Consider the following 15,976-nt stretch of genomic DNA (forward strand, 5'->3'; position numbering starts at 1 on the left):
GGAAACAAATTTTATTATATACAGATGAAAGCCACACTCAAATACTACTTTTCTACATAGTCACCATACAAATTAAGGCATTTATCGTAGCGATGTACGAGCTTGGAAATTCCTTCGTCGAAAAATTCGGCCGCCTGCGCCTTCAACCACTTCGTTACCTCTTCTTGCCTTCCATCTTGCACAAAACTTGTGGTAACCAAGCTTTTCGCTGATGATTTCGTGCAACAAACTTCGCGAAATTTGTGGAAAACTCAAAGAAAGTTCCGTTATTGTGAAATTTCGATTTTCACGGACTTTAGCATCGACTTTTTCGAGAAGTTCGGCGGTCACTATGCTGGGTCTCCCACTTCGATCTTCGTCGTGAACATTGGTTCGGCCATTTTGAAATCTTATGACCCACTGACGCACTCCACCTTCAGTGATAATGTTGTCCCCATACACTTCACGAAGCTGCCGATAGATTTCTATCGGTTTACAGTTTTTTGCAGTCAGAAACCTTATTACTGAGCGCACCTCGCGGGATTTTCAATTAACGCAGACATTTCAAACCGTCACAGTATCTGAACGGAGCACAGCACGAACCTCTCACTAGCACGGCTAGATGCAGACTGAGCTGCGCAACGCTCTGACCCCAAGATGGCCGCGCTAGCCCCGCCCCTAGCGGACACAGACGGAAACGTAATCTACTTCCTGGATGGCCCTCGTATATAAAACTCGGCTTGAAAGCATTTGAACACATCTTTGAGAACAACATGCAATTATGATGTCTGATATAGTGAACTTTTATCAACAACTGAATCTTAAATAAGCCTTTAAATTTATAATATTGTTATTTTTTATCATTGCAATATAGGGAGTCAGCATACTTTTAAATAATATTTTGAAAATGTTTAATGTCAGTGAGAATGTTAGTAGAGTATATGTCACATGCTTTTTGTGTGTGGGGGGGGGACTTGTGTGCTATTTCTAAGCATAAGTATTATAGTTATTTGTATTATTAAAATGCTTTTGCATAAAAATTAAGAATGCTTTTGCATAAAATTAAGAATCGAGACATACTTCGCTCAAATATGTTGATTACACTCTCTTTGTATATGAGCTAGTTTTTTAAAATTAAATAAAATTATATGGTAGTGTGAGGTCAGTATCGTGAATCGCTTTCTATTTTTCTCCTTTTTGAAGGGAACAATCTGAAATTAGCTATAGAAAATATTGTAATAACCGAAGAATTAACTCTTAATAGAACCAAGCAAAATTTTTTTAATTTACTGTCATTGGTTTACAATTTCCATTGTCCTTTTTTAATCCGCAATGGAATCTCTTTTTGCCCCAAGATTGTATTTGTGACGATTTGAGGATATGATAATCAAAATTTATTTCATCATAATGCAAGCAGAAAGTCGTCAGGAGGAAGAAAACAGATATAAAAAAACAACATGCATTTTGCGTTCCAAAGTGCCATGTAATTGCTAAATTGTATATCTCCATTAACAATTGCTAATACTACCTATTGCACCAATGATTTTAGCAATGTTATGAGGATACCGTAACTTTTAAGCATTCATTCGTAAACTGACAGTTTGCAAGTAAAATCTAAGATGAAATGGTATTGTTAACGATGTATTTCAGAAGAATTAGGTAAGTGATAATCTAAATGACATTTAGAGAAAGTTTCCCTAAGAACACTTCTATGTCCTTTAGCTTTTTTTGCGTAAAACAGTTAAAAATCATTCAGTATTTACTTAGCACCATAAATAGCATCACTGAGATTATGGCATAAAAGCAAGATTTTGTTTGACATATAGTAGTTTATTGACAACGTGCAAAGCAGAAATTTTGGTATTTCAAAAACAGAATGACAAATCATTATAATTATTTTACAAGAAGTAACATTAAAAATATGAAACATAATGTTGTTTTCAAAATATATATAAAAGCGGAAGTTTTCGTTTAACAATATTTGTGTATACATATTTTGATTATTATAAGCCGACTACCGATGTGATCTTAAAATTCCATGCAATACACTGCATTAAACGTGTTTTAAGCAATTAAAAATTTCCTTGGGGAAGAGAACAACATGCCAGGTTCTCTAATTACAGTAGTAGCTCGATAACCTCAGTCAAAAGGTATGTAGACTTCGGTTTTAGCAATAATTTAAACTTAAAACTAAATTTCCGACGCAAGCCTTTGAAGTATTTATTAGAAGATCAAGAAAATAAAAATAACATTAAAAAAATATTCTAGACGATCACCAATCATTATGATGTTTTACGGGACAAGGAAGTGAGGCAGCACAATGAAATAGAAAGCTGTAACTGATTAAAAAAAAAAAAAAAAAAAATGTGATATGTTATCTATACTGTACTCTTATCTATGTGTCATTTATATTAAAGGACATAAAATTTGTTAAATTCAATTTTCAATATATTTGAGTAAAAGAATGGTATATGTATATGTATTTATGAAATGAAATATTACAGTTTCGGCAATTAGTCAATATAACTCAGAACAGCATTCTTTTGAAAGATTTGCTATGGACCTTTCAACAGCATTTAGTAAAAGCTTCTTTTCAAAAAGGAAGAATATTTTCTTGCAAAGTACTCTTGTTTGATGGAGAAAAACTTATGTCCAATATAATTGAAAGATCTTTCATATTATTACCAATCTGAAGATGAATTTTGTATAAGTTTCAAATTGATGCGCTTCAGCTTACATGAAATTATATGTATATCCTTTACGTTAGATTGTAGAGACATTAGGTATTTTTTTGAAATCAGGAAAGATGAAAAATTAGCAAACGCCTTCGCCGGAATCGAACCACGGCCCTCTGGAATACCAGGCCAGCGTGCAGAACCACTGCACCATGAAGGCAGGCGAGGAAGGCGGGAGAAATATCTTATATACTCCCCCTTTTAAAGGTGGGCTGGGGTTTTTAGGGGACCCAATCGCCAAATTCTGGGTGAGGAGAATCATCATTCAACACCTTTTTAGTTCGGGCGCCATTGTAAAGACATTAGGTTAATTGGAAAACCCGTAGAGAGGAAAAATGAGCAATGCCTTCTCTGGGAATCCAACCATGGACCTCTGGAATACCGGCCCAGCGTGCAGAACGACTACACCACGAAGGCACCCTAAGAAGGGAGAAATACCTTATATGCTGTACACTACGAAGGCACGCTAGGAAAGCGGGAGAAATACTTTATAAAATAACAGAAAGATATCTGAAAATTACATTTGTCCTATCAAATAGCTGTGAAAAAATTAGTATACTCTTTTGTATGTTTTATTGCCAGTTCATGAGTATGCTCCAGATCTCTCTTCTCTGTTCAGGAATCTGAAAGAGAAACTGCTTTATTAGTGTACGAAAAAGGTATTTGCACTCTCGAAAATCCATAATTTGTACATTTCCCTAATGCAGCATTTTAAATAGAATGACGGTAAAAATATTTGTCTAGAACTACGAAATTTAGTTCTATCATATTCAAACTGTCCTTTATAATATTTGCGACTTGTTAAGCATAAATTTAGAGCAGACTATGATTGCATTAAATATAATGCATACTTATAATCTGATGTTGATGAAGGAAATAATTTACTATATTTCAAACTAATTACGAAAAGAAATAGACGAGAAGGAAAAAAAGAGCGAACGAGATTTTTCGCAGTTCTTATTATGCATCTGCACCAGGGACGAAGGGAATAATTATTAAAAATTAAACATTTGCGAAAAGTATGGCCAAGGAAGTTAATCCTACACACTTTAGATCCATAACAAGATTTTTAAAGAACAAGAAAATAAAAGAAATATAGCATTTATAGTTTGAAAACATCAGATTGCTGCCCGATGCTTCAAATAAAATTTAACTACTGAAAATTAAAAAATAAATATCAATAAAATTTAAGCTTTTACTCCCTTCTTCTTTTAAACAATAATGCAATCTGCTCTTACCAATTTATAAAATTAAAGACTTTCTGTTTACTCATAAGACCAAATAAAATACAAATATATAAAATTGAAACTCAAAATCAATCAAAATTTGAATTTTATGAGATCCATGGATTGTTTTTGTACTTCTTTATGGAAAAAATGTTATAAGCCAAAAAATATCAAACTATTAAAAAAAAGTATATTACAATTTACCATTGAAATGTAAAAAAAAAAAAAAAGTAATAGGTATGATGGTTTTTCAGTATACTTTATAATATTTATTATGAAGTAATATGTATGTTTTTTGGGAGCTGTAAGATAATAACGTGCATAAACATTAAAGGTAGGACTTTTGCAACTGAATGTTATCATAAGATGTTAGAAGCCTATTTTATTTATGGCACTCATGGTACAAATAAACGCTTAGTGAAAAATGTTGCAATGAAGTCCAGATAAAATGACTTTTTGAATTTTGCTGTACTGAGCAACGATTTTTTAATAATGGACAAGATTTATCGCTAGATGAAAATAATAATATTTCTTCCAGTTGCTTAAAAATAGATAACAGTACAGAAAAATATTTTCATTCTAAAATTAGTTTATACATTATTAACCTTCTAAAACCTGGCTTAAATTCTCATAATATAACCTTTAGGAGGGCGCTATCCAAAACACTTTTTCCCCCCTCCTTTACTGTCCCCTAATGAGGAAAGCCGTAGGAAGTACTTTCTTACCTCCATGGTTAGGCTGGATATTTGTCCCTATGCAATAAAATTTACATGTTTGTCAGACGCTGGACAATAATCTAGAATAGGTTACTATATTTGCGACTTTTTCGATTTTTATTTTGATTTAATTTAGGCAAAACTGTATTTATTTATAAAGAAAAAAATGTATAGGATGTTTATATAAATTTACTATTTCTGATCAATCTGGGTAATCATTTGTGAATTTTATGTCTTTGTTTCTTCTAGAAATTAGCAAACGAGACCAGAACTTGACAAATATGAACTAGCTTTATATGCCTGCGAGTCCAAATGCAGTATTTGATAATCTATTTTCATTAATAAAATAATACTAATGAATAAGTTAATGAAATAATAATAATAATGAATTCATAATAATACTCATTACTATTACATGATTAGAATTTGATTCATTACTATTTGATTTTTGAGGTGATAATAAAGCTTTAAATCTTTTTTTTTTTTCGATAGCTTTGTTATTGTTACATAAAAAAGAAAATCAGAGATCTATTAGTTGTGTTGTATTATTTAACTTTTAACAAATATTACTCTGGACTGTCGGGCAAAGGAGGTATATCTGTTGAGAGAATTTTTTTATAAAATTGGATTATATTTACGTTAGCAGGGAAAATTTTCCGAATACCCATATAATCAATCCATTTTATACCTGCAGTGGGAAGTGAAGTCTGATAAGATAATTTCTTAAATCTTTGCATTTTCGTAGTGTCCGTAGACAGAGAAAACTTTTAGGCTTCTTTTTAATATTCGCTGAAGAGAATTTTGATGTATGATTTAAAATTTCAGAAAATATAAATTTATCAAAATTATTTTTCAGAAGAGTTTTAAATGTTTATAAAGAATCCACGTCAGTTTTCTTTCATAGGCGGATTTCATTCAAAACCATTGTTATATCCAAAGTTTGATTTTTCCTTGGTTTTAAATGAATATACATAATATTCTACATAATAAATTTCCTAATTTATTTTAAATAAATTAATCTTTCATACTTTAAAAAGAATAAGGGCATACAAGGTGTTGACATTTACAGTGTAGGAAATATGTATTTTATATTTCTTTCCGTGATGAAAAAGAGTAGCCAGGAATATTTTCAAAGCAAAATTAAAGAAAAAAATTATGACAAATCTTTCGTAAAGTATCCTCTTTATTGGATGATGTCCATTAAATCATCCAATAATCTCGAATGCTGTCTTTTTCAATACGCCCTGTAAGACTAATCCAAAAAATTTCTGATGCTTATCTTATGTAACTGGCGTTCAGTTGCTTTCATGCTTCCTTTTCCCGCTTATATTTGGTGGCAACTCTAAGATTTGAGAAGCATATCGATTCGTTTCTCTGGTTAAAATTTTAAACAATTCATCTGAAAAGTATAATTTAAAAAATCAGTAGCAAGATGAGTTTCCGAAAATTCAGTCTTTATACCAGATTACCACTAAATGTCAATATGTTAGCTTTGTCATGCTCATTTCGCTGTCTCCATTCAAATAAATTATTAGCCTTGCTTTTGAAGTCATCGGTAACTTTATCTTTATTAAAAAGCTTGATTAAAATATATTTCTTCTGTATCTGAAAAGTCCGAATCTGTATCAGCAAAAGTTTCCTCTTCTAAATCTCTTTAGAAACTTATTAATTTCGTTCTGACTGGGACCATTGACACGAGGTGCCATTATAAGAATTGAATAAGACAGCGAGAAAAAAAGTTACACTGAAATCACGAGAAAAAGCTCTAATTTTTGAAAGAGAGATAGCATCTGTTTTATTTTCAAGTACACTGGCATGAGACGAAACCTACGGTCTTCGCTAAAACGTAGCTAACCAGCTAAGAAACGGGAAACAATGCATAGCCAAGGGCTGCTCCGAACACGAATTTGGACCACCTGGATAATCTAAAGAAAAACGATTACTTGAAAAGGGGGAGACAGAAAGGCTGGTTGGACAGTTGTACCATAGACGGCTTGAAAGCAAATAATTTTCGCGGTACAATAGTTGTACCAAGAATCTATAGAGGAATAGATACTTTGATGTACCGCCTGCTTTAGAAAGTTAACGTTACCATCATATCTCTGGCCAGGGCTGAGTTCATTTATGAGATTAAAATATCATGATTAAATAGTTCAGTTATCAAATCGCGAAAACATTCACTAGCTACCGATTTCAGGACAATGGCAAGTTTATAACAATTTCAGCAAACGCGATGAAGAAAAGAAATTAACATTTTCGTTTAAATATAAAATATGTGAGATAATAATTATCTATTTTGATATTAACAAAAAAAATTTAGTTTCTTCTATTGTCTTCTGATTGTTAAGAAAATAATCGCAAAAGTTAAGATAATCCCTACATGTTAACAAACAATTTTCTCCTTAAAGTGTCTCTTATATTGCATTTTCTTTTACTGTGGCAAAGCAAACTAAAGAGGTATGCTTTCATGAAGAGCTTTCAAAGGGAAACTAGGTTATGTCTTAGTTAAACATGGGAAAACTTCCAAAACACCCTTGCATCCAGCCTGTTTGCCGGGATTGGAAGCCGGATCGAACTACCAGGATTCAATGAACTTACTGCTCTGCCACTAGTTCGCCTTTTTGCTCAAAGGACTAGATTTCTTTTGGAAAGTAATTTCATTTATGTTTTATTTTTCACCTAATTTATATACTAGATTTGTTATTATTCTAATAAATTTCAAAAGTTAACATAATTAGGAAATTTCATTAAGCGTTTAGTTTTCATGATTTCTATTATCTCTTTCCAGTATTACATTTTTATATCTCTCTTTCCAAGAAAGGTGCTGTTTAAAGCGATCCATATGTAAGAAAAAAGTAAGAAACATTGTTTCTACTGAAGTAGTTAAAAGAATAAGTGAAATGCAGAAAATAGTAAACTTGGAAATTTGCGTATAAAATACGAACAGGGGCATATTTTGACAAATATAAAAATAAATAAAGGAAATATGCAGAAGATCACTGCTAAAAATAATTTAATTATTTTGTAAAGAAAGTATATATTTAATAAACGATAACATGAACAGAAACTGCTCAAGAATACTTGCCTATGAAGATGAAGCTATTGTCGGCTCGGGCAAATACGATGAGGTTCGCAAAACGGATGCCTGTGTGTAGACGCTATCCCAGCGTAATGATTCTGACTTTCGAATCTTTGTAATTTGTAATTAATAAAAAAATATGTAGATAAAAGTTGCTGGTTATATGCAAAATGCAAGTTTTATAGTAATATAAAAAATGCTAAATATTATTCTCATGACATAATTTTGGAAGTCACTGCTTTGGCATTTCTCTTCAACAGATAATTAATATTTTCTGTCTTGAAATATCTGTTGAATATCTATTTTTCTCATAAAACCTGTAGTGTTTCGAATTTTTTTAGGCTCTCTGTTTTATACTTCTAACATGTCATTGTATTTGGAACTGTAATGGAAAAAAAAAAGTATGAAAAGGGGTGCATTACTTTTGCATTTTAATCTTATTTCTTAAGCGTAAATGTTTTTGAACAGCTTTCCTAAAATCACTCCCGATCATATACAAAATCCATACTGTTAAAAATGGTTTACTGGGCTTGATTTACTTTGAATTATCTTTTCAATGAAAGCCACAACCCTGAAATATACCAACTTAACATTTTAAATCTGTTACGAGTTTGAATGTTTTTAGAATGCTGTGAACAAACAGAAACTGTTCTATGAATATCCTTACTTACAGAATATCTTGATAAGCATATCAGTTTTGAATGAAAATATTTTGTAAAAGCCACGAGTATAGCATTTTTATTTAAACGAACATTTGTAGGATAATAAATATAAAAAATCTGATGTGTACAGCACATGACTTCCTTGTACAGAATATTAAATTATACACATTTTATCATGCATTTCATTTAAACTTAATGGATTGAATTAAATCTACTTCGCCGACAGCGCATAAACCATTATAGAATAAATACATTCTTTAAAATTCACTCTATTTGTTTACCATAGTGACACTCTGCTGCAAGGTTCACTTAACAGTATTATATTTCGTTCATATTATAACTCATAATGCACAAAATTTATATTATTTAAAGAATTATCTAATCGTTGCCACATGTTCTATTCAAATACTATAATAAAGCTAGAACGATGTATAAAAGAAATTAAGCAAATAAAACAAAAAAGAAACAGTTTTTCACAGACGATTGAGTACTTCTCATTGAATTAATTCAGTTCTTACTTCGCGACAAGGCAAAAATACCAAATATCTGTATTTAAAACTACGAAGTAAATCTGAAACACTTATTTCCTCGAAAAAATTCCAGAAAGGATTAAGCATGATTTAATTCACAATAATAAATGAAGGCGTTATCTTTGCTGTTGCGAAGATAAGTTTCTCTAGATTGGCAACAAATCCACTATTCTGCTGTTTCAAATGTAAACAAGCAATAACCTTGGCAACAAATCCACTATTCTGCTGTTTCAAATGTAAACAAGCAATAACCTTGGCAACAAATCCACTATTCTGCTGTTTCAAATGTAAACAAGCAATAACCACCATCAAAAACATTATTAGGCTTAGCGGCACTTAAACAACTTTAAAATTGTTGATTCTAAAAATATTGCATACAGATTTACTAAAGGCATAAAAACCTTAACCGGAAGATAAGAACAACATAATTCAATGATTTTTAAAGCAAAAAATGTACAATTTACAAACATATAAGAGTAAAGAACCTCAGATCACTGAACCAGGTAACAGAGTGCATATATATATAAATATATTTATATACGTTTGGTGCAGCCTATTGCAACCAAAATACGAGGTGCACATCTACATATTATAGCAGTCCTATATACAAAATTTGTTCTGAGGCTACTCGTTTTTGAGTTATGCTAGATACGCACGTACGTACATATGTTCGTACAGACGCCACGAAAAATTCTCTTCAGAATTCATTTTAACGCAGTTTTATAATTTTTTCGGAGGAAAAAGAGTCTTTTCTTCTGTCCTTACGTACAGATATCACGCAAAATCATCGTTCAGTTGCATTCGAAAGCGGTCAAAATGGATATTTTCATTGAAATATGCTGCTTGAAACTTTTTGCGATTACAATACTTCCTTTTTACTTCGTACAAGGAAGTAAAAAAGGGTTCAAATTGGTTTTTAGCTTAAACATTATTTTCAGTATTAAACATAACACTAATTATGACAATATTCATTATTAATCGTAGGTTTGGATTCATAAATATAATGTACACAAAAGCCGCAGTAGAATAAATGTATATGAAATTTTATATCATAAAAATTTAGATTAGAATTCTTCACAGCACTTGAAGATTATATGCCTAAAAGGAGTTGCGTCTCATAAAGGACGTTTAAAAGGAAAGAATTCGTATTGCGTTCACATGAGGAAAAACGAAGAAACCATGTGTTATAAGAAAAGGGGAACAGAAAAATTTAGAAAAATGTAATAAGAGCACAATAAGAATTTAATTCACTTAAAAGAACATCCTTTTTTTCGGGGGGAGGGGATTTACAGAAGATAGTAACGTGTTTTCAGCTGAGTTCATTCATCAGAGAAAAACTTTACACATAAAGCTGTTTTTTGAAATGTTTCACTATACAAGCAATACAAAATGAAGCATAGAAATTTTTTTTCCTCACATACACCCAAATGCACGCATTACCCGTTCCTGGATTTGAAGAACTCACAGAGAGAGTAGAAATACGGACAACAAATTTTTATTGGTGTCTGACTGATAGCTTTGGGAACAAGTAGTCTTTCAGTCACTCAAGCTTCGACGCATTCAAATGCGTCGGAGCTATATTGAACGGTTCTCAGAAGCTATTTGAACAAACAGGGCCAACAGGTTTAGTTATACTACATTACAAAGAAGATAAAAGTGGCATCCACTATGTTAGAGGAAAAGCCTTTTGGTGGTGAAATCTGTCAATGCCTACATCAAAGGTTGGCCTCTTATCTGTTGATCTACGCCTGTAAAGAAATACTGCAGAAACGTGTGTTCAAAAAGACCACTCTTATACTTCTAAATACTTTCGGTCTGACGGCAAGATTTAAAAAAAAATCAACTTGTTTTCAATATAGAAAAAAAAAAAAAAAAAAGTAATAAGCTAATTTAAATTGTTTTTCATAGAATCAAGTAGGAAGATAAAATATTCTTAGAGATTATTTTGCGTTTTTCAAGTTACGAAAATCTCACCTAAGTGCATGTATTTTCAAATCAGATTTATTTAATGCCTAATTTACTAAGTTGTCTTAATTTACTAAACAATCGCACTTTCTAACATATCCGTAATCCCAAACGAGGACTCGTAGTCAGAGCACGTCTTGGTGAAGGACTTTTTAAATGAGATTGGCTTATATTCGCGTTAAATATAGGCAGCAAAAATCCACGAAAACTGCCATGTAGCTAGCCCATTTGCCAGGATTTAAATTCGATTCAAACTGCCAGTTTCTACTAGGTCACTGCGGGCTTTTGATGTATCTTTATAAAAAATCTTTGCAAAGTAATCGCGGACGCATAGTTATTGGTTTTTAATTTGGTTTGGTTTTATATGATTACGGCAAATCCTCGAGAGCTATCTGCCTAAGAAGATGGATGCCTTCGTGGAGGACTTTCTAAGGGATAGTGGCTCGTATACACGTTAAACGTGGGGAAAATCACGAAAACGCCCTTGCAGCCAGCCCGTTCGCGAATTACCAGTGTTCATCGACGTTTACTGATCGGCCGCTGGTAGGCCACAATTATTGAGTACCAACGGATTAATTAAGTTAGGAATTTAATAACTTTCATTTGTAGTGCTGCTATCAGCACTGACATTTGGAGAGGTTATTTTCTAATGAAATTCTTTTAATGTAATTAATTTAATTCTTTAGCTAATTGTTCCTCTGACTAATTTTTGTGCGCAGTATATGTAACCCTTTCATACATTAACTGTTTTACTTAACTTATACTCCATTAATTTTAAGCGATTTTATACCGGTAGATTTCTTTCCAAAAAAGTTCCAAGAAATGCATATTTTTTCCCTAGATTTTAAAACTAATTTGTATTTCAAATCTTAATAATAAAATTTTTAAAAACAAATATTTCTAGAAATTGCTGCGGCATATGAATTTATTCGATTTAATTGAAGTTTTCGAGTAGAATATCTTCCTTTCGACATCCAAGAAATTTTTATATGTCAGTTCGCTTTTATAAGCAACACACAGCCACATATACGAGTAGAAAAATCGGGCATGCTGAAAGCACAGTTTTCCTATTTCAAAGTGTAAAATGGAAAAATGTAATATTAAAAACACCGGCACTTGAAATACGAGGGCAAACAAGATAGATGTTTTCAGCATTTTATATTTTCCTACTCTTGACGAATCAGAAATTGTAATCAACTTATAATGCTAAAATAAAATATTTAATTGTATAATATATGATTTATTAAAAAGTACATCTTACGTTACAATTATTATTTTTTCCTGTTTCATCTAAATTTCGGTAAAGTATTGTAACAATTCGGTAAAGTATTTGCTTCACTTTCATTTGCGTAAATAACAAGGCAAACTGTTGTAAAACAATTTATCTTCATTTACAAGCTTATAGTCGTGAGAAAGATAACACACACCTGCTGTCTGACAGTGATACTTCATTTTCAGGACCCATCCGTAAAGTGTTCTTTTCAAACAGACTTCACACCCTATTAAGACCTTTGTGTTAACTGACAGGCGCCTGCAGAAAGGTAGGGGAAGGAAGACCAGATTGCATCGTCTAAACATGTCTTAAGCAATCTTCGCGAAATTTGGGCTTCGTGTATACACGTCTTAAACATTTTTCGTGCGATTTGAAATTCGTATAAACACGTCTTAAGCATTTTTAAAGAAACTCCAAAAATGTTTAAACACGTCTTAAGCAGTTAAAGGGTTAATGATCTAATATTTGCCTCTGATCTGAGTTAGTGTCGAATTAACTCCAGCATGGAATACCTTTTCATACGAGTCCATGATGATCAACTCGATGAACTTTCATTTAAAGGGAAATAGTGTTTTAAATTCTCGTGACAGTCTGCAAATTGAATGCCACCTTTCAATCGAAGAATTCCCTTCTCATCAAGCCTTGGATTAAGAGAGTAGATGGAAGAATCGAGAATTGATTTTTTATTTGACAACTTAATTATTTCCACTTGATATGATTCTTGTTGCATAATTTTTACCTAATAATGTTCAGCTGCTTCAAACTCAAAAGCATTCTCTGTAGACCTTTTCAGAAGCCTCCTAATAAATCTCAATACATAGGCAGTAATTCGAAGTAATTTTCCTAAAGAACTGAATTTTCCTATATCTAGAATTGGGGATTCATTGTCAATTACAGGTGTAGTCAAAATAATACTTTTTCTTAACTCTAACGATTCTGCTTAACTAGTGACTGAGCACTAATGCCTCGAGTCAGTAAATCTGAAGGATTTTGTTTTCCTTCGCAGTGGTTCTACAATTTTTTGTTGCATATATCCTGTATTTCCGTAACACGATTGGCAATAAATGGTTTTCAATTATTTGGCGAACCTTTAATCCAAGTAATGGAGATTTCGGAATTGCTCCAAAAATAAACATCTTCAATTAAATCACCAAACAATTTTTTTTTTAATATTTATACTTTCGAGCAGCCATGAGTGCTCCCATTAACTCTAAACGAGGAAGTGTGATTGATCTTAAAGGTGCAACCATGCATTTCGACATGAGAAAGGAAGTTTTAATTTCTGAATCACTCGTACAGTAACTGAAATATTTGATGGCCCCATATGCTTTAAGACTAGCGTCCGAAAATAGGTGAAGGCTTATGTTCATTGGATCGTCATCAAAGAAATTTTGCTGTATCAATATTTCAGTTAAATCACTAAGTTCATCCCGCCAAATGTTGAATTTGTCTTTAATCTCTGCAGGAAGGACGTCATCCGAGTCAGCACTGGAACACCAGATATCTTGCACAATAATTTTCGTCCGAAAAACAAAGGGCGCAATAAATCTAAATGGATCGTATATTTGGGTGATATTTTGCAAAAGTTTCCTTTTTGTAGTAAAATCGTTTTTAATAGAAAAGTCTTAAATTTAACTTTATATTGTCTTCAGTGGAATTCCAAGTCATGCCTAAAAAATTCAATTCACTAGTTAATTTGTTATCTGATTCCTTAATCCCATTTAAGACCTGTAAATCGTTTAATGCTTTAGAACTAGTTCTTAATTTTCTGAAATTCATCCCAGCATTCTTAAATATGTTAATCGCATCTACAGATAACTGATATGGATCTTCAATCGTTCCTGCTCCAAAATATAGGTCGTCGACATAGACGAAGAATTTAACATTTTGAAACTGTCCGGCATTTTATCTTTATATTTCCGAATGTTATATTTTATAGTGATGGCCAAAATGAAAGGAGATACAGTAATCCAGACCTCAAAGCTAAAAACTTTCTGCGCATGCGTTGCATGCTTTTGCATTCCAGAATTCATCCCCATCAATTAATATCTCAACATATGTGTTATTTTTTCTAGAGCAATCCACGATCTGCAACCCCAGATGTTCCATGAAGTCTGCAATTTGTTTAATAGGCACACTGATGGGTGCCCAGGAAATAACATCCAAGATTAAATATTCAATTTTTATTTTATTATTTTGTTTCCAATTCTGAATTTGGATTTCAGCGGCTGAATAGGAATGAGTCATTGCCTTGGTCACACCAAATGAATATCTTTAATAATGGATTGGAGTAAGTTTTAAATAGTTGGCCAATTTTTTCGTTATAAAGGATATGTGACTGCCTTGATCAAGAATTAATCTAATTAATTTTGATTTACATTTAGAGCAAGCATAAACTGTACAAGTTTGTAATAATATTTCCCTGGCAGTACAGTCATTATTATTATTACGTTGAGAAACAGAAGATATCTATTTTAAGTTTTGAACTCTATTATTTTTGTCAGAATTCAGTCAGAGATTCATTTTCATTTTCGGAATAACCTTGTTCCGACTTTTTGTTTACAGGGGATTTATTAGTACAAATCGATTCATTGTGACACATACCGCCACATTTATTACATTTAGTTTTATTTCTACAATTTTTTTATGTATGAAATTTTTTAAAACAAGAATAGCAGCAGTTTTCGTATCTTAGTTTCTTTAATTTATCAGAAACATTCACTTCGCATTTAAATGACTCTTGCAAATTATCACATATGATGCATTTTCGGTTAACTGCAGTATGAAATTTAGCCGTGGGTGTATTTTTTACATATTTTCTAGTTTCATATTTTGATTGATCGACTCGCAGAGGCACAGGATTTTCCCTTTCATTTAATACTAGGTTTGAAACTTTCCTGCATTCTATTTCCTTTTTAATAAATTGTCTTCATTCCGAAACTTCAACTTTCAATCTTTCAATCCTCTTTGCCGATTAAATTCCAAAACTAAATCGTCCGGAATTACTTTTAATATTATTGGAATTAGTAAATGTCTATATGAGCCAGAAGTTTCCTCTAAAGCTTCCAAATTAGAAATCGAAACTTCTAATTCATCGTACAATTTACGTAAAGCCTCTACATTAGCAGAATTTTTAACGGCTTCTAAATTGAGAATTTTATTCATGAATGAATTAATGATCAGGTCTTTTCAACCATATCTATCCTTTAGTGATTTTACGCAACTATCATAATTACTTTCTGTTAATTCAGAGCCTGAAACAATTTTTGAAGCTTGTCCGATTAAGAATGTTTTCAAATTTTGTATTTTTGAAAGCATTTCGTTTTTATCTGTCGGATTTTTGAAAGTATTCCACAATTCATTCCATTGTTTAGGGTCTTCCCAAAATTTATCAGTCATTAATTTTGGTAATTTCAGCGTACTACTTCCACTAGAACTCAGTCTAGTTATTACATGTGTGGAGAAATCATTTTATAAATGTAAATTTTTTCTTTGTTAGCATACTAATAATAAGAGTTTGAATTTTTATTTTTTTATTATTTGTATGCATTATCGTATAATGTTCATAACTGTGTTCTGTGAGCAGTTTTAATTTTGCTATGAACTCTCAAAAATGTAAATTATTCTATTAAATAATATGTCAAGGAAATTTTAATTTTATGTTGATTGGTCAAAAGGTTAAATATTTGAAAAAAGTAAAATTTTAATAAACTATTTCATTAATAAACTATTTCAAAATACATTGTTGCCTAAAATTAACCTAAATTCTGTTCTAAATTATAGGTAATAAAAATTTTTCTAAATAGCAATA

The 15,976-nt window shown here is 31.6% G+C and overlaps 1 protein-coding gene across 2 annotated transcripts in view; it reads left to right on the plus strand.

The window, feature by feature from the left end:
* LOC118185237 (uncharacterized) overlaps positions 1 to 15,976 on the plus strand; it is a 48,052-nt gene that overhangs the window by 18,090 nt on the left and 13,986 nt on the right. The window lies entirely within an intron of this gene.

Source organism: Stegodyphus dumicola, chromosome 2, assembly GCF_044657685.1.
Source record: "Stegodyphus dumicola isolate Sdum_Otavi_A_Nest chromosome 2, ASM4465768v1".
NCBI lineage: Eukaryota > Metazoa > Arthropoda > Arachnida > Araneae > Eresidae > Stegodyphus > Stegodyphus dumicola.